The sequence below is a fragment of the Pholcus phalangioides genome, unplaced genomic scaffold, assembly GCF_987345545.1.
Source record: "Pholcus phalangioides strain wild (caught in Gottingen) unplaced genomic scaffold, Ppha-v1.0 ptg000012l_1, whole genome shotgun sequence".
In the NCBI taxonomy this organism is placed as follows: domain Eukaryota; kingdom Metazoa; phylum Arthropoda; class Arachnida; order Araneae; family Pholcidae; genus Pholcus; species Pholcus phalangioides.
In genome coordinates this window covers 177725-204052 of record NW_028301605.1, presented here as the reverse complement: position 1 = coordinate 204052, position 26328 = coordinate 177725, and the positions used below count along the sequence as shown (strand labels likewise).

The 26328-nt window shown below is 41.1% G+C and overlaps 1 long non-coding RNA gene across 4 annotated transcripts in view; it reads right to left on the bottom strand.

The window, feature by feature from the left end:
• Positions 1 to 1168: 1168 nt before the first annotated feature.
• Positions 1169 to 26328, bottom strand: part of LOC149079111 (uncharacterized) — a 53810-nt gene continuing 28650 nt past the window's right edge. For 2 of the 4 annotated variants that reach the window (XR_016193661.1, XR_016193659.1), the window contains exons 3-4: positions 3506 to 3583; positions 1169 to 1582 (exon numbers count right to left, since the gene is read on the bottom strand). This is a non-coding gene — a long non-coding RNA (uncharacterized LOC149079111). Of the gene's footprint in view, positions 1583 to 3505; positions 3584 to 8988; positions 9186 to 23761; positions 24500 to 26328 lie in introns of those variants that run through there. The other 2 variants (XR_016193660.1, XR_016193658.1) reach the window with 2 other exon arrangements.

The following is a 26328-nucleotide window of genomic DNA, read 5'->3' as shown; positions in this document are numbered from 1 at the left end:
ATTTTAAAACATCCTAAACTATGAATTTATGCAGTTGAATATCAAAAGACAATACGGAGACATTAATTTTCATGCTTGAGAAGATATAAATAAAAAGTTGAAATCAGTGTTATTGCATGAATGTCCAACTCGAAAGTAGGTCCGGCTAATTACTTAATATTTAATCTCCCGGACTTCGTATATCTCTCATCGAACTCAATATTTCAGAAATCTAGAATACAATACAATTTTTTAAATTATTGATGTGACAGAAAACTCAGTATTTTTTCATCATTTCTACAGTAAAATCGGCAATTTTAACACTGATTTCTATGAGGATCACCCTTTTCTTGACCCTCAAAGCGATGTTGATGATGATTATGACGTCTATTCAAAAAGCCTCGTTACTGGCAGGATTTAAAATGTATCAAACCATTATAAAGGTATAAATTATTATACATATGCATATACTAACAGAATTAAAGAAGTGACAAACCGTTGTAAAGGCATACACTCGTCTGAAACGCATTGCTAGGGAACCACAGTAACCAAAGTAAACGTTCGGAAAGTGATTGTTGAGGTCCAAAAACTATTGTTGCCCGACAGTTTTTTGCCCATTTGGGGCATTTGCCCTACTCTGACGAAATTTTAAAGTAGCTTATCGTTCAAGTCGGGTTCCATTTGGTATATATGCAAAATTTGGCGACGATCGATCTAAAATTGTAGATTTGTATAGAGAACATGCAGACACACAGACAGACAGACAGAAAATCAATTTTATATACGTATATAGATAGATAATCGTTCGAAATTTCTAATAGTTCTAGAATTATTTCTTTTGGATTTTCATTCCGAATTTTCATTAAATCTAAAATTATTTTCATAATTTTTCAGTTTTCTCTTTCTTGAATTCTGAATTGTTTTTAGCTCTAGTATTTTATCTACATTAAATCTTCCACGAGCTGACTTTCCTTGTGAGCAACTGCCTATCACTAGTTTACATCTACTAGGAACAGCCACTATACATTTTTCACCTGTTTTCGAATTTTAAAACTAAGTTTTCGAAGTTTTTTAAGGTATAGCTGTGCCCCCCCCCCCCCCAATGTACAGTACATTCATTAAATTCCACACGGAAGTGGTTCATTAGCATACCTGCATAAGCTCAATATCAAACAGTCGAAATGAACAATTTCAAGTAAAAAAAAGCATTTTAATTCACAGAAATATCATAAATACTGATGAAAAAAAATCGCAACTGCTGGAGTGTAAATTAAAATTCAACTGATATACATGTATATGCAATATATTCAAGAACACTCTGACAGAGTTTTGCAGATTGTTCAATATTTTGTAATACTCTACGGTTATATTGTTTCGATCAGATTCCAGCAAGCTGATTCACACAGGGCCCATATCTCTTCATAAGTCTTCCTGACAAATTTTTCCTCGCTTATGCAGTTGAACGCAGTGATGCCCAAGGCATTCGTTGAAAAAAGCATCATTTGTACCGAACTTAACATACAAGAGACAGTTCGAACGGTGCCCACCACCGCAGCTGCTCCAAGGCCCAGTGACGTGCAAGTTAATGAACATAATGCTACGCCTGCAATTAATATAATAATTATATATATGTATTGTAATAAATATTTATTGAAAGGGCATTGAAATCAAAATTATAAATTAAAAATTATGGTCAAATTAAAGCCAATGTACATTGTCAAAATTAACACAAATAAGTGTGTAGGTCAAATACAAAATTATAAAAAAGCAGATGCAGAAGGTGAAAGAAACCAGTGGCGTCGAAGCCGGGGGTGCTGTGGGTGCTCGAGCACCCACGGAAGTTTGTAAAACGGGTTCGAGCACCCACAGAATTGATTCAGAAATCGAAATTTCCTATATGGGACTCAAGACGAGCACCCACAAGTTCGAAACACTTCCGACGCCCCTGAAAGAAACAGTACCGTGTGAATAATGCCTAGTTCTGTAGCGTGTTCACTTTTGGCGGTCATCTTGTAGTTAACAGTTACTGGTCTGAGGAGGTTTGAGTAAGTGTAAGGTGTAGGGAGGGAAAAATTCTTGCCTATTAAGAATTTTTTAAGGTTAATTAACTCATTTTGAAACTTTCCATTATTATTACAAATAGTTTTGATACGAGAAAGTTGAGAAATCATAATATTTTTGGAAATCATAATATTTTTGGAAATCTTTCTGCTGGTATTAGAATTGTGATTGGTTAAAAAATTAATATTGAAATTAAAGTCGTTTCTATTGTCGTAGATACCTATTAAGACCATATTGTTAGCAACGTAAATTTAAGTCTAAGAAATCAGCTTGATTACTATTGTGAATAGTTTTCATTTTTTTAAGATTTATTTAATGTAGAAAAATATTAGCAAAAGCACTTGAAAGCTGATACCCATAAGGATAGCTGTGGTTTGTGTATGTACTTAAATACCATTGAATAAATAGTTTTCAAAATTTAGCCTAATTCGTCCATTCATTTTTTGCTATTTTAATGCATTGTTCAGAGTTATTGTATAAGGAATTCGCAGATGTTTATAATTTCACTATGTAGAATGTTGGTGAATAAATTTTCAAAGCCATTAGTTTCAATAGATTCAATATTACCTTTTCTAAGAAGTTATAAAGCTTTAAACTTTTCTGGTTTCATTATTAATAATGAAACCAAATTTTCTGTTATAAATTTCCTTGAGAATTCTACTACGCCAATTAAGAAATTTTAAACCAATTTTATGATTGTAGCTATCAGTATTATTACATGTTACATAAATTTCTTTGATCGGTCTCTCAATTTTAATAAAAATATTGTTGTAGTAATATCATATTGATTGATCAGTAAAATGACATTCCCCCATTTGTTATGCATCCTATATATATGTCACTGCCAAAGTCCGAAGTGCGGCCACTTCGCGAATCGGCCAAGAGTTTTGTTCATGACCAGCCATCTCGCGAAGTGGCCAGAAACCCTTGGCCAAAGCTCGATGTGCTCATGTAAGACGGCCCGGTAGGAGGTAAATCCAATTTTTTTAATCGCCAACGTGTGTTAGTGTGTTACATATGTATATATATATATAGCAGCTGTATTTGATCAGCTTCATGTGACGACAGAAAAAAATGAAATTTGAGAGGAAAAAACTCAAAAATATTTCTATATACATATATTTTTTTCTGCCAAATTTTGGAGGAAAAAAAATGATTGCTACATCGTGACTGCTGTTTAATGGGTTGCCATAACTAACGTGGACATAATTATCACGAAAAAATACCCAAACTTGACGATCTTTTGTTATCAGACTTTGGCCAGGGTTCACCGGCCACTTCGGGAACTGGCAGGGGCCAACATTCAACAGAATTGGCCAATTCGCGAAGTGGCCGGCCCCGTCGCAAATTTACCAATTTCGGGCTTTGGCAGTAATATATATATATATATATATAATTTTAATATTTATTATTTTCATAATCTCATAAATGTATATTTAGTATGTATACAGTGCGATATACGTACCTGCCATTTTTATTGTAATGCAAAATTAGATCTGCAAGATCGAATACTCGGATATTGTCTGATTTATTCTGGAAAACACTGCAAAATATCGAAATAGTAATGTCATAATCATAGTAATATCATAATCAACCAATTGACATAAAAATGTACGATTTGTGCGAAAATGCTTGGGGTAGGGGTTCTTTTATTGTTATATTATTTTTCAGTGAATTAAAAGAATAGTTCAAGTTCTCTCACTGACAGATGGCACTGTCAGGTACCTTAAGCGAGAGCTCAAGAACGGGTGACAAATTATGCTTTAGGCACCAAAATTTTTAAAAATTTCTTATGGTAAAAACTCACGTGTGATGTAATGATTTTCATCCATACTTGGAAGATGACGACGGTGAGAAAACCTGAAAGAACAGACAGGGCTCTGGACCGTAATACCCGAAACATGAATGTATTCTACCACAAGGGGTGCAAGTGTGCATTTTGGTGCCCCCCCCCCCCCAACCGAGTTTTTTCTGAAATGGTCAAATATGATAATTTCGCAAATTCTCCGCGATTACGTGATGTCAGCCAATCACGTCGCTTCTTGGTTTACGATAATTTCCACTGCCTTAATATCGTACGATCTGTTGTGCTTTCGGTCACAAGGTGGCTTCGTTATGTAATTACTGGAATGTATTCTCTGAAAGATTAACACGCTGTATGCCAAACAAAAATGTTAATTTTAATTCGCGTAAGGGTAGGAATAAATTTCGTGGTTAATGGTAGCGAGTGATGAAGGTGGTAATACATTTCGAAAAAAAAAATCACTAAAAGTATATGCTTTTGGCGATAAACAGTTTTAGGACCTTTTCCGTCAATCGAACTAGTGTAGATGATAGTGTATCGGACTGTGAACCTGAAGACCAAGGTCCGAATTCAGCTCGTGTTATGCATTTTTTTTTCCACTCCTCGTCAGAAAATTTAAACATTTAATTCTCTTTGCTGATGCGATACATTTTACAATATGATGCCGACTGGTAGTCGAGTGGTTAGGGAACTAGCTTCTCATTGTGTAGGTCTGGGTTCGAATCCCGTTGGGGCATGGATGTTTGCTAACACTAACAAATTCCCTGGACGGATCATGCAGGTCCCTTGGGAATACGTGAGGACCACGTTATTATTATAAAAAATATATTTATACTTAAAAAATACAAGTACTGTAAATCAGTTAATTATTATAACAAAAGCATGCAGAAGAAATTAAGACCAATAATGTTATAAAAAACGTAGTTGTGTCTCTTAGTGTCTTTTCTTTTCCTAAGTTCCGATTTTTAAATATTTTATACCTGTTTACGACTAATTAACGTGCATAATATGTATTTTTTTATACTGTAGTCTTTGCTATCGAAAAATTCATTCATAAATTGGAGAAATATTTTACTAAAACTATCAAAGACTTCCCTGATCCGCCTTTAGCTGTTTGAATATTTCAGTTTGTACCGAAGTTATAATGTATTTATATTTTGCCGAATCTTAAAACTGGTATATGATAAATCAATAAAATATTATAACAAAAAATATGTAGAAAGACCAATAATATAACGTTCTAAAAAATGTAATTCCATTTTAGCATATCTTTACTCCTCTGAAGTTCTGATATTTAAATAGATGTTTAAATATTTCATAGTTGTTTGTGTGTCGGAAGTGAAATGAAGTGATGTATAATAATCGGATCGAGTGAAAAGGCCATGGAGCCGAAGAGATACAAGGTTGTTGACTGTTGGACATGAGAGATGTCGGACGCTCTGGTTTAGGCGTCTGTGTAAATAAAGATGATTATAAGTTATTCTCGTTGGCTCTGGTGTATACTTAATTAGTGATATGTTTAGGAGGCCAAGCGAAGCATGGTGGCAGCGGTGGGATCCCGAAAGATCCACCGATCCAGTTTTCGAACGTCGTTGAGTAAGTCTTAGCTTGATTACTAACGTTCGAATAACTAAGCCTAAATCACCACTTTGCATAAGTCTATGATTAGGGCTAAGAACATGCCGTCGACGTTTCAAGTGCTGTGTCCCGAATAGTTTTCATTTACAACGCCATCCGAATGGCCAAAATGGAAGAAACGCTTCGAAAGATTTCGCGACGCGTCAGGGCTAGCGAAGAAGGGCGAGAAAGATCAGGTCAACACGCTTCTCTACCTGTTGGGTGATCAAGCGGAGGACATTTTCCCCTCATTTCACCTGCCATCAGCGGACCAGGAGAAGTACGATTTGGTAATAGCGGCATTCGACGGACATTTCTTGCCCAGGAAAAATATCATATACGAGCGGGCCAAGTTCAACAGCCGTGTTCAACCCTCCGGAGAACCAGTGGAGGAGTTCATCTCTGCTCTCCGTGTGCTAGCGGAGTCATGCGAGTATCAAGCTCTCCGAGAAGAGATGATTCGCGACCGTATCGTTGTGGGTGTCAGCGACCGAAGATTGTCCGAGAAGCTTCAGCTGGAGCAAGGTCTGACGCTGTAGAAAGCTACGACCATAGCAAGACAATACGAATCGGTCAAGAAGCAGCAGGAGGAGTTACATAACCCTGCGTTAAACCAGCTCAGAGCTGGCCAGGGTCACAGCAATCCACGGGGAAGCCATGGCTCAGAGTCCAAGAAACAAGAGCAATCAACGAAGGAAAAGCAGGGCCAGACCCGCAGTAGGAATAAAGCTTCTTGTTTTTGGTGCGGACGAGCAAAGTTTCATGACAAAAATTCCTGCCCGGCCAAGGACGCCACGTGCCGTAAGTGCGGTAAGAAAAACCGCTTCGCTAGGGTTTGCAAGTCAAGGGTAGCTGCGAACATTTCGTCAGTGCGTAAAGTCGGGGTGAAGACGTCGAGGACATTCCTTGGCTACTTAGTATCATCCGCGTCATCGCACAAAGAGACTTGGGAAGAAGACGTCTTAGTCGGAGATGTCCGAGTCAACTTTCTGCTGGATTCAGGAGCAGATGTGACAGTCATCCCAGACAGTCTCTACAAACGGAATAAAAGCAGATTTCCGAAACTCAAGCCTCCTGACCGGAATCTTTCGAGTCCCGGTGCAGCGAACTTGAACGTCAAGGGAATGTTCGAGTGCCAGCTAACTTGCAAGTCAGTCTCTACGTCAGCAAAAGTCTATGTGATCAAGGGACCCGATCGTCCACTATTGTCGGGAGACTGTAGGAGAGAATATTACCCCACAATTCCACAGTACGCGTGTGGGTGGAAAACGGAATACCATCGGCTCAGTTGTCATAAAGTGGAACTAAATAAACGAAGTGCAAATTTTTTTTTGTCGAATCATCGTAATGCGAATCATTGCTGGTTAATCGAATAGAAATTTGTTCAAAATCTTTGCTCGTTTTCCGAATTGCTCGTTAACTGAATCGTTCGTTAACCGAAGTTCTACTCTAGTTGAATACAAGATCACTTGTATGTTAGACAAGCCACTTTAACGAAGCTCTCTGCTTTATAGCGTAGCGTTTCGCTGCTTTTATCAGTGTAAATAGTTGTTCGGAAAATGAATTAGAGACGTCCTGAATTGAATCGTTTCGTGCTTTTATTAATTTCAAGGACTTTTTTGTCGAGATTATCCGGAACAGTTCAGTAAATTCATTAAAATTTTGGTTCGTTAGCATACGGTCATAAGGTCAATATCAAACATTTCGAATGTTCAATTTCAAGTTGAGAAACAAATTCACAAAAATAAATAAATTCACAAAAATATTAGAAATACTGATACAGAAAAATTTGACTTTAAAAGTGTAAATTAAAATGTAACTGATATTCATGAACGTACACATGCATTCAAGAATACTCTGACAGTTTTATCGATTGTTCAGTATTTTGTATATACAGGGTGATTATAAAAAAACTATCCCGACATATAGGCCCCTAACTATCATACCATTCACAGAAACTGAATGAAATTTTGGCATAAGGTATTTTGATGTATGCGCTCAAGAATGATATGGAAAACAACAGTGTCACTCTAACAGTTACGGCTACAGTGAGAAAATTTCGAAAATATCAAATGGCAACACCAAGTTTTTTGTATTGGAATGTGATCTCCATTGTGAAAAACCCTAAATAGCGTTCGAACGGCAACTGTAGCATGAAAATCACCGGCGGTAGATAGGCTAAAAGTGAGGACAACCAATAAGGACAGAGAAGCAGCATAAAATAAAGCATTTTATTGTGTTTCACAAATTTTCCACATGACCTTGTGGAGGACTAATCAGGCTGGGATCTCAGCCGAAGAAACGGTGTGACGAATGAAACGAACATTAATGCTCTGGTGCACGGCAAAGTCATTTTTACTTTTTCCTTGCCTACCTCCGCGGATTTTCTTGCTACAGGTGCCATTCTAACGCTATTTAGTGTTTTTCAGTATGGAGATCGCATTCCAATACAAAAAACTTGGTGTTGCCATTTGATATTTTCGAAATTTTCTCACTGTAACTGTAACTGTTAGAGTGACACTGTTGTTTTCCATATCATTCTTGAGCGCATACCTCAAAATACCTTACGCCAAAATTTCATTCAGTTTCTGTGAATGGTATGATAGTTAGGGGCCCATATGTCGGGATAGTTTTTTTATAATCACCCCGTATATAATATTCCATCGTTTGTTTATTGTTTCATATTCGGGTCAGATTCGCGCAAGCTGTTTCACGCAGAGCACTTATCTTTTCGTAAGTCGTCGGATAAGATCCTTCATCATAGCCGATGCGATAAAACGCAGTGTAATAATTGAGGAATTATGAAAATTAATGAAAATTCAGGATAGTTAGGGGTCATTCAATTATTACGTCAGCATCGGGGAGGGGTTTCGGATTTGCTGACTTTTGATGACAAGGGGGGGGGAAGGTTTGAAGGGTGCTTACGTCATCAACCACCCTTTTTGAAGATATGAAATATTCTAAGCTGCTGACGAAATTTTGATGGGAGGGAGAGGGTCAGTGTTTTGCTGACAAGGGGGGGGGGGCAAAAAATGGCTGAAAATCTGCTTACGTAATACTTGAATGGCCCCCTTAGCTGCAAAACAAAGTGCTGCCCTGCGTCGTGTCACGAACGCTGCACGCGGCTCAATTTGCGCTCTGCCTCACAACTGGTTCGCTTAAAGCGACGACAGGCTATGCCAAATGAACGGAGCGTTTCTCTATTCCCATTGGTCCGATCGCAACAGATTGCCGGAATCGGAAATGACAAGAAATTTTTTCCGTTAATTGCCCATTTTTCAGAGCTGAAAAAAAAAGTTGAAATTTTGGTTCTTAACCAATTGGAGACGAAGCGAGTTTCCAGAATCGGAAACACGGACGCACTTCGTTTGGAATCTCATATTTCAGGGAGAAAAAATCAAGTGCTTTTATGAAGAAAAAGTTCTTTTTTTTGCTTTTTTCCTATTTAATATAAAACCGTTGTTTCCAATTGGAAACATTGGCCGTTAAGTGTCAAAGTTAAAAATGCCAACCAAAAAATACCTTACCCGTTATGGCTTCCAATACTCTAACGATCAACTAATGACCAATAGCATTAACGCAATATCATAAAATAAGCAGATTGTATTATTGATCCGCGTCACATTTTTTATACCGATAGGATAACAGAGACCTGTTATGTCTAATTGGTAGAGTGTACAAGTTTGCAAGATAAAACGTAAGCAATTGCATTCATCTTCTGTTATCACCGAAACCGAAAGAAAGATAATCGCGACTGTAATGTGACTCTTTATCTCCAGACATGACAAAACAAAAGTTTTTCCACCATCGAGTTTATATTACTGGAGGGAGCATCCAGCCGCCGCGATGTCCTCTACATCTAATGCAAGGAAACCACGTGACTCGGTGAAAACAAACATGATTCCCCCATAGAGATCAATGTTAAAATTGCCGATTTTAGCATAGAAATGCGGAAATTTAGTAATTTTTTCCGACGCATCAATAATTTTAAAAATTGTATTGAATTCTCGATTTATGAAATTTCGAGTTCTCTTAGAGATACGAAGCTCAGAAAATTAAATATAAAATAATGAGCCAGACCCACTTTTGAGGGAGATATCCATGAAATAACATTAATTTCAGCCTTTTTATTTATATCTTCTCAAGCACGAAAATTAATGTCTCCGTATTGTCTTATATTATCCAATTGCATCAATCCATATAGTTTAGGATTTTTGAAATTAATTATGGAATTATTTCGTTATTAATTATTATTTCTTTCATTACTTCTGGAGTAATTGCTTTAATCAATTCTGGATTTGTTTCTTTCATTAACGCTGGAATTATTTCTTTCATTGGTCAATTAATTCTGGCATTATGTCTTTTATTAATTTGGGAATAATGTGACGGTTGAACTTATCGAAAATTTAAGATTTATTTGTGTGCACCAATGTGACGATTGATGTTTTTCACGGCACCAATTATGTTGTGGTTCAAAATTGTTGAGTACTATTTAAGTTGACAGTACTCCAAGAAAGAAAACTTTTGGCCTGGTGATCATATTAGTGGGGTACCATTTTGAGCTGTTACCGTGTCCACAATAACCCTTTGTGTGTCGGTGAGTAATTCTCCTGAATAAATATATACTACAGCATTTTAACCGAAACAATTAAGTCACAAAGAAAAAATAATATGTCAACACACAGAGGTCTAAATGCACATTAGGTTCTTTAATTCTTAATTCATATAACCAAAAACAAAATACCAAAAAAAAAAACAACGATGCTGAAAACCTTACTTTACTTATCGAAAATTTAAAAAAATTTAAATATCGCTGCAGTTTGGTTTTTCCTGACCACTCAACAAAATTTGAAAGAGAAAATTTACTCACTATCTCCCATATTAAGGTCACTTCATTCTTGACAACCGGATTTCGATGAACAGTTCCCTTTAACTTGAACACTCAGTACGGACATTTCATTTTCTCATAAGTCATCCTTTGACGGGCGAATCTGCTTGGCCAATTGAACGATTAATGTCCTCTGTATCTGCTGACGCGACGGTCCGTGCACATACTTTACGATGTCGGAGCATCAAAGTTCTCCATCTGTACTACCACTCGGGGTAGTGTGGACATGGACGAAGTAGCATCCTTAGACCGGACTGCAAGAGGCAGCTGCTGGGCTTCATCTTTCTGGCATGGGGCAGCATGGACATCACTGACGACTTAATAGGCTCTGCATACTGGATTGTAGTTTTTCTTCTGAATTTACATCTTCATGAAATCCTTCTTTCGGCAGTTCCAAATTAAATAGGGTTTTTTCAAAAGGAACAACAACCCCGGACACCGTTGGGGACGGACGCAAATTCTTCTGCTCCTGAAATGATAGCCTAACTTATCATCTACGGCCCGTACCCAGTCGGAGCCTTAACACGCTAAATGTTCAAACCTGATTAATAGTAAATTGTAATCTAAGCTGTCTTTAAACTTTAACATCTAAAATGTCTAACAAAACTAAAATTCGCTGCTTTTTCCATGACATAGTAATGGACTTGCAAAACTGGAGATGGCATGATGTCGTCCAGCTATCCGAGGACCCCAATGCCGAGACCAAAGCTCGAGCCAAAGCCGCCAAAGAACTTCTCAGGTTCACGGAGCGGAAATTCTCAGCCTTCCCGAGAATGAAAAGACATGCCAATCTACACCAGACGTGCAAAGGAGATGCTGTCCTGCGCAAAATCATGGAATACAGCAAGATGAAACCCACGGGAAACGGACCGATAGATCCAGATGAGATCCACTGGATCACCTTCAGTGAACTTTTCGAAGTGAACAAATGTGGACTCGCCACTGTGAAATCACAGATTGGTCATGCTGACACTCTGGAGCTCCAGGATTTCCTGAAACTCCAGGCGGATCAGACAGGAAGAAAGCCACATAAAAAACGGGAAAATACTGGAGACGAAGCCCGTCAAAGCAATGCACACAAGAAAGCAATGCACCCAAGCAGCCAATCACAAAACGGCAGCAACACCGAGGCCCCGCCTACTCCAACAGCTTGCGTCGGAACCGCGCGGATGCCGGGACGAGCGGAGGACGGAAAAGAACGTCGGAGGTCGCAAAGCGAGTACGGGGAAACCCAGGAAAGCCAAGCTGGACCATCGAGGCTTCTGACTGAACTCCCGAGCCCTGTGTGCCCAGACGGGATCCATGACCGAGCCGAGGACATCGACGGCCAAGGCAAATTTTTCCCCGTCGAAATTCGCATGGAGGGTAGTTGGTTCAATCTGGCGCCATCTCTCGAGCTTACGTGCAAATGCAAGTTCGAGGCGAAATTACTAAAGGACAGTTATAGAATAACACTCCAAAATTCTAGAGATCACGATGCCGTACTACAACTATGCCGAGAAAAAGGCATAGAGATCCTCAACTACACGAAGGAGGAGAAAAGCACAGCTAACTACGTGCTAAAAGGCCTAGACCAGACCAGACCAGAATTAAATTTTACCTCCCGGGCCTGGCCCTTTCGGGCCAACTGCGGGCTTACAAACTGCAGCCACGGAGACTGCGTATGAAGGGAAAGACAAGGGAGTATGTGTAATTTAAAAGTGCATGTGTAACGAAGAAAGTTGACAAAATCGGGAAAAAAGATACGGTCATGGTCCTGTTTAAAATTAAATTTAAACGAATTTTGCAGATAAAACGGCGCCTCAACCTTCTTGTGTTAGTTCTATTACGATTATGTTCCGCTGTGAAGAAGACGGTGACAAGGTATCTTCGCTATCTGCTCGCACGGGATTGGCTCGTGCGGTCTCGATCCCTGGTTGGCTGGACCTGTAATCGATATAGATTAGTAACAAGAAGGGAAAATTTAGAGACAGAATTAGTATGTTATTTTTCAAAGTTCAGAAAATGGTAGAAGAGGTCAACATAAAATAAAAAGCACAATTTTTTTTTTTTTTACACAAATTTTTAAGTTTTTTTGAAGAAGGGTTTTTTTTTTTTGATTTTTTGAAAGAAAAAAGATGGGTGAAAGGAAATGAAGAAAAGTTGAGAATTTTCCTGAAATAAATATATGAGAGCTCAGACTCTAGTCTTTCACCAAGATATTTCCTGCATCGACTAGAAATTTATCGATGATGGCTCTCCTGTCTTTTCGAGAGTTCATTTTCATAATGTCCTCGAAGCAGGCTTTGGCAAATTCAAACATTTCATAAGTCGAGTTATTGCTGCGTATCGAGTCTGCGTCCGATGAATCCGCGTGGTTGTCGGCGGAGGAAGCCGTGGGTGTCTCGGCATGGTGCTCGGGAGAACTCGTGGGCATCTGGTTGCTCGAAGTTGTTGGAACGCAAGAATTTACCAAGTTTCTGCAGAAGTCCGTAGAAGATCTCAAGTCCGTAGGGTGGGACTTCGAAAATTTTTTGGGTCGCTTCTCTTGAGTTTTGTCAGAGATTTTCGCCGCTTGTTTTTCTAAGTTTTCCACCAAGTCGGTAGATCTGGGAGCGCTAAGGTCCGTAGAGGTGGACTTTGCTTTTTTCGCCGTTTTTTTCGGGCAGTTTCCATCGTTTGTTGTCACGATGTTGGCTTGCTCCAAGGTCTTTTCCGACGGGTTTTTTCTCCTGGACTCTGCACTTATGTCACTGGTGCTTGGACGGGATTTGTGAAATCTCTCCCAGACTACACGGGGGAGGAACGTTGTGTGTCCGTAATTTTTTGTAGATTTGGAGACGGTAAAGTTGGGGATAAGATCCTTTGGCACATGTTGTCCGTGCTCTTTAGCCGATTTTTGGGCATCAGCTTTTAGTTTTTTTGCCGCTTCCTTGAAGGCAACACAGTTCCTATAAGAGGCCGGGTGATGTTTCCCGCAATTAACACACACTGGCGGGTCTTTCCTGGTCACATTTTTACACGGGACGTCTGGGTGAGATTCCGTACATTTGATGCAAAAAGGCCTAGATGCAAACACAAGTGCCACGGTCATTCAAAGTGAACTTGAAAAATTGGGGTTTAAAATCCTAAATATTTTCCAGCTCTCAACGAAGAGACGAAATCGAACAAGGAAATGCCTTGCGATCTGGAAAATCACAATTCCAAGGGACGACAACAACATGAAACTTTCAGAACTGTCCCACTTAAGACACGTGATCGTGGACATCGCCCCTTACAGAAGAAGGCCCAACTTTCCGGAGCCGAAAAGGTGCATACGATGTCAGCGATGGACACACACGGAAAGAGACTGTTCGTTCCCCCCCAGGTGTATTAAGTGCACGAATTCACATCCCGGGGAGCCGTGCGGAAATGTCACCGGCCAGGATCCCCCGGTCTGTGTAAATTGTGGGAAAAATCACCCGGCGTCATACCGGAACTGTGAAGCGTACAAGGCAGCTGAAAAATCCCGAAAAGCCGAAGCCAACCAACCGGCAAAAGAGCGCAAAAAACCGGCGCCTAAGGAGAAGATAAATTCGTTCACGGTGACGAAATCCTCCAAAAAATACGGGACTTCCACTTTCCTGCCAGACAGCGTTTGGAAAAACTTTCACATGGCCCGCGGTTCAACAAGCATCAGTGTTGGGAACGAAGCATCCGCACGTCCAAGCCCGCAGACTAGCCAAACTAGCACCGCCACAACCCACGGTGAAATTCGCCCCCAAAAAGCGGCGAAAAAAGCCAAGTCCAGCCTACCGGGACAGAACGGCATTAAATCTACTGAGTTGGTGAAAAACTCTGTCGTCTCAACAGCCCAAGCGAGCCCGAAAAAACCAGAGTCCAACCCCACGGACTTCAGTGCACAGCCAAAAAAGGTGCTTAGGAAAAACTTAGGAAAAATTCAGGCCAAGCCGAGGCAAAAAATTTCAGAGTCCCGCTCTACGGACCTTGGAACGTCTACGGACTTCAGAAAAAACTTCGAAAAATCTTCGCAGCAGCACCCGCCCAGAAGCCTGCCACCCAGCGAACCGGCAGAACCAGGTGCCGAGACCCCGACGGCCACATCCGCGGACAACCCAGCGGACACTTCCGACTCTGGATCGGCCATAAGCCTAAACTCGACGTACGAAATGTTCGAGTTCGCGAAATCCTGCCTCGAGGATATAATGAAGTTGAATTCTGGCAAAGAGAAGAGAGCTGTTGTCAACAAATTTCTCGTCGAAGCCGGAAATATCCTGGTTAAAGACTGACGATAAGGAGCTCTCTAACTCTATTTTTATTTCAGCATATTTATCGGATTTTTCTCAACTTATCTTCTTTTCCTTTCACCCATCTTTTCTCTAAAAAAAAAAAAAAACCCTTCTTCAAAAAAACTTAAAAATTTGTGGAAAAAAAAAAAAACTGTGCTTTTTATTTTTTTGACCTCTTCTACCATTTTCGGAACTTTGAAAAATAACATACTAATTCTGTCTCTGAATTTTCCCTTCTTGTTACTAATCTATATCGATTACAGGTCCAGCCAACCAGGGATCGAGACCGCACGAGCCAATCCCGTGCGAGCAGATAGCGAAGATACCTTGTCGCATCACCGTCTTCTTCACAGCGGAACATAATCGTAATAGCACTAACACAAGAAGGTTGAGGCGCCGTCTTATCTGCAAAATTCGTTTAAATTAATTTTAAACAGGACCATGACCGTATCTTTTTCCCGAATTTGTCAACTTTCTTCGTTACACATGCACTTTTAAATTACACATACTCTCTTGTCTTTCCCTTCATACGCAGTCTCCGTGGCATTAAATCTACTGAGTTGGTGAAAAACTCTGTCGTCTCAACAGCCCAAGCGAGCCCGAAAAAACCAGAGTCCAACCCCACGGACTTCAGTGCACAGCCAAAAAAGGTGCAGAAAAACTTAGGAAAAATTCAGGCCAAGCCGAGGCAAAAAATTTCAGAGTCCCGCTCTACGGACCTTGGAACGTCTACGGACTTCAGAAAAAACTTCGAAAAATCTTCGCAGCAGCACCCGCCCAGAAGCCTGCCACCCAGCGAACCGGCAGAACCAGGTGCCGAGACCCCGACGGCCACATCCGCGGACAACCCAGCGGACACTTCCGACTCTGGATCGGCCATAAGCCTAAACTCGACGTACGAAATGTTCGAGTTCGCGAAATCCTGCCTCGAGGATATAATGAAGTTGAATTCTGGCAAAGAGAAGAGAGCTGTTGTCAACAAATTTCTCGTCGAAGCCGGAAATATCCTGGTTAAAGACTGACGATAAGGAGCTCTCTAACTCTATTTTTATTTCAGCATATTTATCGGATTTTTCTCAACTTATCTTCTTTTCCTTTCACCCATCTTTTCTCTAAAAAAAAAAAAAAAACCCTTCTTCAAAAAAACTTAAAAATTTGTGGAAAAAAAAAAAAAACTGTGCTTTTTATTTTTTTGACCTCTTCTACCATTTTCGGAACTTTGAAAAATAACATACTAATTCTGTCTCTGAATTTTCCCTTCTTGTTACTAATCTATATCGATTACAGGTCCAGCCAACCAGGGATCGAGACCGCACGAGCCAATCCCGTGCGAGCAGATAGCGAAGATACCTTGTCGCATCACCGTCTTCTTCACAGCGGAACATAATCGTAATAGCACTAACACAAGAAGGTTGAGGCGCCGTCTTATCTGCAAAATTCGTTTAAATTAATTTTAAACAGGACCATGACCGTATCTTTTTCCCGAATTTGTCAACTTTCTTCGTTACACATGCACTTTTAAATTACACATACTCTCTTGTCTTTCCCTTCATACGCAGTCTCCGTGGCTGCAATTTGTAAGCCCGCAGTTGGCCCGAAAGGGCCAGGCCCGGGAAGTAAAATTTTATTCTGGTCTGGTCTGGACGGGGTCGATTTTACTTTTCACTGGGACGCCGTCACGAACGGTCGACTTTTTCCACCCTCCTTCAACATTGCAAGTGCTAGTGCAGTTCTCCCGTAGGTGGTAAGGGCAGGTGGAATACCGCCCTGCCAAAGGGAGCTAGATACGGACCCTAGGCATAGGCTGGACGGGTCGGGGCTCATCGCTCTCAAGGTCAAATTTTGACATAGCCCACTTGTGTACAAAACTCAAGTTGGAAGAAAGGCTGGCATAGCCTGCTGGATAGCGCCGTGCTAGCCATAGATACCAAATTCCCCAAAAATAGTTTTCTCCCCCCCGCTCCCTGCTACACCAATGTTTCAGCGGAAGTGACAAACACGGTAAGTAGCAACAGGTGAGTGGAAATTCTCTTGCATGTGCTCTGTGTAAGATGGGCATAATCTGCCCCTTTGCCGATTCTGATGGTGCCGATGCCATAGCTAAGCTGAAAATTCTTGCGGGGGACCTGGACGAATCCGGCCCCAGGGCAGAGTTTGGTAAAGCGTTTCTGCCATGGATAGATAAGCTTAAAAATATCGTTTTGGGGGAAAATGTGGCTCACAATGGATGTAGCTTTGAGGAAAAGATCGAGACCCTTGTGATAGAATACTACCAAATCGAGCAGGAAGGGAAAAATAAGGTTGCCCTTAAGGGCCTTGAGGAACTATTCTGTGAGGCAAGGGACCTATTTGATCTCATGGGAAGTAAATCCTGCTGTCACAAAAGGACGCTCATGTTTAAGCGCAACCTAACCTCAACCCCCATGCTCAAGGGCGACTCCGACCCCCCCCCCCCACCCGAAAATGGTGATCGGAGGAAAAAATTAAAAAAGAAGAAGAAGAAGACAAAAAATAATTCAAATTTGGGGTCCTCAACTGCCCCCGGAAGCTCATCAGACTCTCAGAAGGCTGATTCAACCTTGAACACCACAGAAAATTTGACCTACGGGTCCGAAACAAATCCTAACATAAACATCAATTTGCGGCTCAGTCTTACTGACAATACGCCCGCAATCTCTGAAAACAGCGCCAATATTTCAGAGCGCCCCAACCTAAATATCTCCGAGGGGAGATCTGATACCCCCTCGTCTGAAAACACAACTGACTTCACTTCGAGCCCAAACAGCTCCGGATCTCAAAACGGCTCCACCGCTCTTTCTAGCTCCACCGCGGATAGCTCGCTGACAGACTACACCACTGCCACAAACGACGCTAGAATACACCAAGCTACAACAGAAGTGGCTGAACATCAGCCTTCTCACCCTGCCCCCTCTCTGATGTCGCCCCCCTCTCCGGAATCTGACAAACCGGAGCATGATAGCATGTCAACAGAGCGAGCTCTGACACCCAACTCAGTGGAAAACGCCCACTCGAACATAAACAACACTGAAGGGAACGCCCCCCTCCACTTGGTAAACACTAATTACCCGAACATAAACACAACAGGGGAAATTGACTCCTCTAACATGGTGGGCCCAACCCACCCGAATGATAACGTTCCAGTGGGAAACGCCCCACCATCCCCGATGGGAAACGCCCCCTCATCACCACAGGGAAACGCCCCCGCAGTCAACATAAGCACAATTAATGCTCCTACGCCCCCGTCGGACGAGGACGAAAACGACCAAGATGGCATACAGAATGATGCAGGGTTCCAACCGGCACGACGCCCTCGTAGGCGCAAAAACATACCTGCCATTGTCCTTAGAAACTGGGGAAACACCTGGCTAACGGACTTTGGCGCCCTTCGAGCCCTCTGCGAAATACCCCCACCTCAAAACCAACACAAAATACCCTTGTGGTCGAAGTTTTCACAGAAACTGACCACAGAACAGCAACAAAATTCTTTGACGAACGAAAATTTAATTACAATACCTATCAATTGCACTCCGAAAAAACACTCAAATTTGTCATCAGAGGGCTACCAGCAAATGTTAGACCCGATGAAATTAAGGAAGAGCTCCGAAAACATAACATAAGTACAGTTAAGGTCACCAACATGACGACCAGAGCAGGAAACAGGCCCCTGCCCCTATTTCTGGTGGAAATCACCGTTGAAAATAAAAATTTTGCTAACATAAAAGAATTAGCAGGTATTCCTATCGACATAGAACGTTACAGGGGCAATGCCGCCCCAATACAATGCAGGCGCTGTATGGCATTCAACCACACGGCCCTTTTTTGTAAACACAAGCCCATATGCGCCTTCTGTTCCGGGCCGCACGAAACGTGCAAGTGCAAGGTTAAAGGGGACAGAAGAAAAATAAAATGTGCCTTCTGTGGTGGCCCCCATACAGCCACCTTCCCAGGATGTCTTAGACACCCCAACACAAGGAAACAAGAAAAGGGCAGAATTATCATCCCCCTCCTCCCCCTTCACCTCCGGCCGATTTCTGCAGAGGACTTCCCCCCCCTCCCAGGAAGCGCCCCCCTGGAGCCCGCGAGCACTCTGTTGGGAACAAATATGCCAACTGTCGAAAACGAAGAGGATTTCACGCTTGGCCCTGACACCCTCACTATCCGCCCTTCACGGCCCTACGGGCCAGAATTCGGGCCGAAACTGCAGCCCCCACAGGAGGTACCCCTTGCTCAGCAAGCTAAATTAATGCAAGAAAAGCAAGCTAAATTGCATAACACAATTCAGGCTGGTGTACATCCGCTAGCTATGGAATACAAACAAACCCCACTAGACGAACTCTCCTCCAAGCTAGAGGAGATGGACACCAGCAAGAGAGCAGCCACAGCTGCATACAATTACTATATCCTTAGAACAGAAGAAATTGACTCGGACGAAGAACCGTTCGAAGATGCTCATGAGTCACTTCCACCAAAAGGAAACCCTGAAATTAACGACAGGCAACCAAACACAAATTTGGCCCAGGACGCCACTGGACCCGAAATTCAATTGAGCCCGCAGACCAAATCAACTGAACCTGATATCCCCAAGCAGTTGGCAACGGCCCCCACTAACACATTACTTGAGGCACTCGTCAACCAGCTAACACAGCTCAAAAAAGAGGAAATAACAACTTTAATTTTACTACTCCAATCCCTGCTTAAAAATAGCTCAAACAATTAGTGCCCCCCCCCCCCAGACCATTACGAATTATGGCTTGGAACTGTAATGGTCTTAAAAATAGCCTTAAAGAGCTGCAGGAGGAGGTCCACCGATCCCAACTTGATATAGTAATGCTATCTGAGACCTGGCTGCTCCCCAGCAACAAACCGAAACTTCAAGGTTTCACAATGGCACGAAGGGACAGAATTCTCAATAGAGGAGGCGGAGTAGCAATTTCATCCGGAACACCATCCCCTTCCAAAATATTGTACTCCCTGCCTCGTCAGAAATGGAGGCCATTGCCGTAGAAATCTTTGTTGAGCGCAAAAAATTCATCTTCTGCTCAATCTATAAACCGTCCCGAAACAAAATTGATATCAACCTTCTAAATACAATCTTTGACACAAACACCCCAGTCTTCGTCGGGGGCGACTGGAACTGCAAGGACCCCCTCTTCTGTAGCAAAAAAAGAAATAAGCATGGAGTAGCCCTCCGACGTTACTGCATGAACAAATTTCTTCAGGTTCACTCTTCCCCCACCCCTACACACATCCCTGGTTGCCCACGGCAAGCCCCTGATGTTATAGATTTTGGGATCTCCAAAAATTTCCTCTGTGACATTGACACACACACCAAGGTAATTCTAAATTCCCCCCATAACCCCGTCTTCTTCGAGGTCGACTTTCACATCCCACGATCCAAACGAATCAATAAACGAGTTGACTGGACTAAATTCCAAGAATTAACTGAAAACGACGATGTCATCCAAATCTCAGGGGAAACACCCACGCAAATTGATGAGGCTGTTTCACAACTGTCAACCCGCTTCCAGGAGGCCATTGACCTCGCTTCTAGCGAAGTACACTTCTCTGACCTCCGGTACGGCCTCCCGAGAGATATCCTCCAAAAAATAGCCTTCAAAAACCGAATACGGAAAAAATGGCAACGCTTTAGACGACGACTGGATAAAGTGCTCCTAAATCGTCTACAAAGCGAAATAAAGAGAGACGTAGCAGAGTACACAAATGACAGATTCACAGATTTTATTGGAAATGCTACAGCCGAAAACGGAAACCTGTGGCGCGCATGGAAAATCTGTAGACCTCCACAAACACGACTCACAAAAATCAAAAAAGGAAACGGTTTCGTTTTCTCTGAGTCTGACATAGCCGAAACCTTCGCTGACGCCTATGAACGTCAATTCTCCCCAAACAGGGTCCAGCCAAGGGACGACACAATAGACATTTGCCAGCGTGTATCCAATTACATACGCTACCACAGAGAAAACAACCCTGGGCACATGGCCAACACAAACGAAGAGGAAGTTAAATCACTCATACAAAAATTGGATCCCAAAAAAGCCCCAGGAGCCGACGGCATCAGCAATAAGGCAATTAAGCTTATGGCCCCTGCCCACCTCACTACACTCACTAATATCATTAATGCATCAATCAACATAAATCACTTCCCAGTTCCATGGAAACATGCAGTCATACGGGCCATACATAAACCCGGAACTGACCCGGATGTCGCCACCTCTTATCGCCCGATCTCGCTCCTTAAAAATTTCTCCAAACTCTATGAGCGGGTCATCGCCACTAGGCTGTTTCAATACACTGACACAAATAATATAATCCGACCAGAGCAGCACGGTTTCAGACCAGAACACTCTTGTGTCACACAACTGCTCCGAGTCACCGAATTTGTGACAAACGCCTTCAATTACAAGGACTCAGTGGCAGCCCTGTTCTGCGACATCTCGAAGGCGTTTGACAAGTGTGAATACGCAACACTTCTTGGTAAACTAATTAACATGAACTTTCCACCACACTACATTCTGTTTTTCTTCAATTACCTCATGGGACGTACCTTCCAAGTAAAGATTGGACAAACCCTCTCCTCCTCAAGGCCCGTAAGGGCCTCTGTCCCCCAGGGAAGCGTCCTCGGGCCACAGCTCTTCTTGCTCTACATGAATGACTTCCCAACCCCCAGAAATGGAATCATTGCCCTATTTGCGGATGACGCAGCAATCCTCTGCAGCCACAGGAAGCCAGCCTACGCCCTTTGGAACCTCCAAGATGCAGCCCTTGACATCGAACAGTGGTGCACAAACTCCGACGTGCGCATGAATTTCAATAAGTGCCAATTCATGTGGTTTTCCCGGAAAACTAAGCTTCCTAGGCACACTCTCCGATTCGGAGGACATAACCTCCCACCAGTACAGCTAGTCAAATATCTGGGAGTCCTCCTCGACAAGAAACTCCTCTTCCGCGAGCATGTCCAAACAGCCAGAAACAAAACAGTTAACATTATGGGCATGCTAAACAAGATCACTTTCCCCCAAGCCAAACTGTCTCTTATCAACAAGACAATTCTTTATAAATCAATTTTGCGCCCCACAATGCTCTACGCCTCACCAGTCTGGGCCCACGCTCGGAAACTTAACATAAAAGGCCTACAAGTTCGCCAAAACAAGATTCTCAGACAACTAACGAGAGCTCCTTGGTTCCTTCGTAATGCTAACATCCGCCTTGACCTCCAGATTACACACCTCTGGCCGTACATACTCGAACTCAACCAAAGCCAATTCGATAGAATGAGCGAATCCCGTTACCCACACATCAGGAATATTGTTGACTACGCCACTGATGAAATAAGAAAGTACCGGAGACCAAAACAAATCTGGGCTCTCCAGTGGCACGACCTTTAAATGACATGCATACCGTACACACACTTCTTCGATTGCCCAACATAAACATAAACATCGAAAGGGGAGTTTCCCCCTTTTTAAAAGTCCGCTCTTTTTTCCTTCAATTGCCTTTCCCAGGCAGAGCAGAATCATCTCCAAACTGATAAAACGAGAGAAAACACTTTCTTTTCCCTCCCGCTGACGTCACGAACCACCGTCGTTGAAGGTCAAGGAGAGAGAAAAGAGGGAAAGAAAGAGAAAAAGACGTTGGCTACTCCAAACAGCTGTTTTCCCACGCTTCCTCTCTCTCGCCAGAGGGCGCTGCGGGGGGGAAAAAAAAAAGAGAGAAAGTTTATTATTACTATATTCGTGGAGGGCTTCCCTCACGTACACCAAAAAAGGCTTAACAGAAAAGGCTTAACATGTAAAGATGGCTGCCTTGCAGTATTTCCCTCTCCTCTTGGGAGCTGCCTCTTTCAGACGGATCGGGGTACGATCAGCTCGCGACCCGCTTGCATGAGCCCAAGCCCCAAGGACCCTGCTGAGGCATATTACCTCTGTATATTTTTATTCTGCATAAGAATTGTAACCATGTCATGTAAATACATTTATTTAACCAAGCTTTTTTTTTTTTTTTTTTTTACCCAAGAATATAATTGTAACCTAGAAACTTTCTCATACCCTGGAGAATAGATTTTTCTCCGGGATACATGTAATTTACCCCTTGGGGTGGGAAATCTTTTATCCATGGGAAAAAATGGAAAAGTTGTTTTTCGGTAATTATTTAAACTTTATTAATCGGCAAACAGAGCAAGAGTGTTTTCACCTTTCTGTTGTTGCTTGTGTATTGTTTTCATGCTTCCTCCTCCCTCCTTTCCTTTGTCACCCCCTTCCCCCCCCTAACATCTACTAACAGCTTTCTCTATCCCCCCCATCCCTTCCTTTCTCCCCCCCCCCCCTGATATCACAAAACTTGTCGCATTGTCCGGCGGAAACGAACTCTCACTGAGTACATCAAAACTTTCAAAATAAAAAAAAAAAAAAAAAAAAAAAAACCAACACGTTCTTCACAGCTTCTTTCACTGTCTTCTTCTCCTGTTAAAACTACTAACAGAAGGTTGTGGCGCAATTTGACTGCAAAACGTGTTACCAGACCAGTCGTTTAACTTAACTGACCACCCCGATCTTGACAAATTTTCTCATACACATGCACAAAAATAACACATACTCCCTTGTCTTTCTCTTCATACGTAGTCTCCGTGGCTGCAATTTGTAAGCCCGCAGTTGGCCCGAAAAAATAAATTTCATTCTGGTCTGGTCTGGACGGGGTCGATTTAAGAAAATGAACGGCTTTCAGCAAAGTTTATAATGACAACAATAATTTTCAATATAAGATTTCCCGATTAAATGCGCAAATATTCATAAAAATGAAAAAACGTTAACATCATTGTGTGGGGAAAAAAATTAGCTTTCAAACGATATGCGACATCATATATAAATATTCTTGTTTCGCGACATGCCGAAAAATTTAAATCCAAACAAAGGAAATTCTTAGAAAAATTCAAATTCAACACTTTCCCGACGACAGAGAATAATTTCAAGCATATAACATTATTTCAAAGTTTCTCTCCCTCACAATATTTTACAACACAAGTTTTTTTTTTTCTTCAAAGCATCGGAAACAGTGGAGAGAAAAAGGGGGGGAAAAAATATAAATTTTTAAAATTGAAATACTCACACGGTCTCAAAATTATTTAACTCCCGGTTAACAAAAATGTTTGTTTCCCTTATTAAAAAAAAAAACCATCGACTCAGAATATGCAAAAGGCGAAAAATCGGCTTTTCAAGTATAAAAAAAGATATATACAACAGATTACGAACAAGTGAGAGAAAAAAGAAAAAGGAATCTTATCTTCCTTTTACATGTACGGGAAGCATTCGCGTTCGTGCGGGAACAAGAAAACTGACTCATCAAGATGGCGATAATATCTTTGATTATCAGTGGATCATTAGGTGTGTCTCTCTCACAAAAGAAAGAATATATTTTTCAAAAGAACACACATTTTCTCGTTCAATTTAACTCGGAATTTCTCAAAATTTTACAGGAAGAATCAGAAAAATTCAAGGAATTTGTTGTTGAGCTCAAATGATTGAGATGTCAAAGCAAAGCATTTAATATTTAGGATTTTCCGACAAACACATACAGTGTGATGCATAAAGAGTGTGTGTCCACTCTATACAAACGATCTGTGGTTCAGATCTCGGGCATTTTATGAATACCAGACGGAATGATAACACAAGAGGGAAGGAACTAGACAACCACGAGATTCATCTCAACCTTCCACATTTAAATGAAGACAGAAGCTCAATTATTTTCCACGCTACAAACACAATTATATTTACATTTAGCAAATTTCACTTATTTGACATGACAATTCTGGATTGAAAATATGTCAGGCTTATTTGTCAAAGGGGGGGAAAGTGTCCTACTTTTCCCACCGTGACAATAATCTCTCATTAATTTTTGAATTACCACTTTTTCATTGATGCTGGAATTATTTCTTTCATTAATTTTGGAATTATCACTTCATTAATGCTGAAATTACTTCTTTTATCAATTTTGGAATTATCTCTTCCATTAATTCTATAATTTTTTCTTTCATTAATTTTGGAATTATCTCTTTTTCTTATCTGGAATTATTTCTTTCATTATTAATGCTGAAATTATCGCTTTCATTCATTTTGGAACTGAAATTTTCTGTTTCATTAAAACTAGAATTTTTCTTTCATTTATTCTGGAATCATCTTTCATTAATTCCAAATTATCTTTCATTAATTTTGGAATTATCACTTTCATTAATTTTTGAATTATCTTTCATTAATTCTGGAATTATCACTTTCATTAATTTTTGAATTATCTTTCATTAATTCTGGAATTATCACTTTCATTAATTTTTGAATTATCTTTCATTAATTCTAGAATTATCAATTTCATTTATTTTGGAATTATCTTTTATTAATTCTGGAATTATCACTTTCATTAATTTTGAAATTACCGATTTCGTCAATGCTGAAAGTATCTCTCATTAATTCTGGAATTATCTTTAATTACTCTCATGAAAGAAATGCCACAGGCGACTCATGAAAGGAACAAATCTAAATGAAAGAAACGTAGAGATGAATCGATCTGACTGTTTTTGCTTCAAAAAATGCTTGATTAAAGCTGCGGAATTTATTCAGTAATTAATTAAGCATTAATTCCAGCATTAATGAAAAAATTATAATTCAAAAATTAATGAGAGACTATTCCCAAATTAATAAAAGACATAATGCCAGAATTAATTAGATATAATTTCAGAATCAATGAAAGAAATAATTCCAGCATTAATGAAAGAAACAAATCCAGAATTGATTAAAGCAATTACTCCAGAAGTAATGAAAGAAATAATAATTAACAACGAAATAATTCCATAATTAATTTCAAAAATCCTAAACTATAGACCAGGCAACGTGTTTCCAGTCCTCAACAGTCCAATGTCGGTGTTGTCGGGCCCAGGCGAGGCGTAAAGCTTTGTGTCGTGCAGTCATCAAGGGTACAGGAGTGGGCCTTCGGCTCCGAAAGCCCATATCGATGATGTTCCGTTGAATGGTTCGCACGCTGACACTTGTTGATGGCCCAGCATTGAAATCTGCAGCAGTTTGCGGAAGGGTTGCACGTCTGTCTCGTTTAATGATTCTCGTCAGTCGTCATTGGTCCCGTTCTTGCATGATCTTTATCCGGCCGCAGCGATGTCGTAGATTTAATTTTTTACCGGATTCCCGATATTCACGGTACACTCGTGAAATGGTCGTACGTGAAAATCCAAATTTCATCGCTATCTCAGAGATGCTGTGTCCCATCTTTCGTGCGCCGACTATACCACCACGTTCAAACTCACTTAAATCTCGATAACCTGCCATTGTAGCAGCAGTAACCTATCTAACAACTATGCCAGACACTTGTTATGTTATATAGGCGTTGCCGACCGCAGCGCCGTACTCTGATTGGTTCCATATCTCTTTATTTGCATACGCATGCCTGTACCAGTCTTTTTGGCTCTTCAGTTTAATATAGTACTCATGTTTCCCTGCGGTTGATTGTTTTTTTTTTCGTTTCCGATATCTTATCGATTGCCAATTTTTTTCTTTTTGCGTTTCTTTCATTGACAAGTTAGTCAGCTTTCATTTAGTTCGGGGAATTTTTGCTTTTTGTGGTAATTTTCTATTTTATTTCCCTCTTTGCGGTGACGAGAGTTAAATAGCCCG